Source organism: Sinocyclocheilus grahami, unplaced genomic scaffold (genome assembly GCF_001515645.1).
Source record: "Sinocyclocheilus grahami isolate Dianchi unplaced genomic scaffold, SAMN03320097.WGS_v1.1 scaffold450.1, whole genome shotgun sequence".
NCBI classification, from domain to species: Eukaryota; Metazoa; Chordata; class Actinopteri; order Cypriniformes; family Cyprinidae; genus Sinocyclocheilus; species Sinocyclocheilus grahami.
The window spans coordinates 1,350,058-1,351,565 of record NW_015505629.1 but is presented as its reverse complement, the minus strand read 5'-3'; positions in this window follow the sequence as shown (position 1 = coordinate 1,351,565).

Sequence of the window (1,508 nt, the reverse complement as noted above, 5' to 3'; positions counted from 1 at the left end):
CAGTTGTGAAGGGAATGCTGTTGGCCTGGATATCAAGTGACACACACGCGCACACACACACTTTGCCAAGTTGTGAAACTCGATAAGAAGACCACACACGGGTCAAAGGTCATATTAGGACACAGACATGTAGTACTGAGCTGGACTTTGTGTTTATATTGCTCATTATATCGTACCATGTTGATTTCTCGTGCATCGACAGATGCTTGCATACTGTAAAAATGCGCAGCTCTGATTTTACTCAGACCAAAGTACATGTATTATTCTTAAACTTAACTGCTCTGCTGATCAGGATGATCGGTTTAGATGTTAGAGGGCACTTCAATTGATCACATCTCCTAATTATACACTTTTTATTAATAGACATTCAATTAGAACATGGATAACAGGTGTTTATTTTTCAGCATTCGCGGAGACTTTGATCACAGCGCCTCCAATCAGAATATCGAGTCAGAACTATAAATATTTATCTCATAAGAACTAAGTAAATGGAGACACCCAGTGCTTTTCAAAAGCGAGTATATGTAGTCTTCCTTCCTCAGTTTTTCTCTTTTTTCCCCACTCTCTTACACCTTTACCCAGTGTCTGTTTGGTTATTGTCCACCCACGTATATCCCATGATCCTTCACTTCCCTCTCGAGTCAGGAGGGAGCGCGTCCGGCGGGCTGGAAACCACCTCAGTTGCGTAAAACAAACTTAAAGCTGGCTCGCAACACACTGCAGCCAAAGCAGCACAATCCACTGGCTGTAGCTGCGATCTTATCTCTCTCTCTCTCTCTCTCTCTGCCTGTTGTTTTTTAATTCTTTCCAAACTCTTTGTGCCAGACCTGCCCTTACTTGTCTCTCGAGCTCTGTCGTTCCAGATCGCAGCATCCTGTGTTTTTCTTTCTTGTTTCGTCTGTTCCCCCCCCAACCTAACTCCATTTTTCGCTTCCTACTCGTTTTCTAAAGACAGCCTCCCTCTGTTCCTGCGCTGAGCTCGATTGCAGAGGATTATGGGCCGGCGTTCAGGTCTCTGCCATGCGTTCGACATCAGTAGTTCAGCGTGAAGAGTTTGCTTATTTCAGCAGTGCTTTCATGTAAAGAGTTTCTTCACTTCTCATTATTTCACCACCAGTATAATGTGAAGAGTTTCTTCAATCAGTAGTTTAATGAGTTTTTTTAATCAGTAGTTTGAGTTTTTTTAATCAGTAGTTTGAGTTTCTTTAATCAGTAGTGAAATGTTACGAATTTTTTCTTTATTCAGTAGTTTAGTGTGAAGAGTTTCTTTAATCAGTAGTTTGAGTTTCTTTATTCAGTAGTTTGAGTTTCTTTATTCAGTAGTTTGAGTTTCTTTATTCAGTAGTTTGAGTTTCTTTATTCAGTAGTTTGAGTTTCTTTATTCAGTAGTTTGAGTTTCTTTATTCAGTAGTTTGAGTTTCTTTATTCAGTAGTTTGAGTTTCTTTATTCAGTAGTTTGAGTTTCTTTATTCAGTAGTTTGAGTTTCTTTATTCAGTAGTTTGAGTTT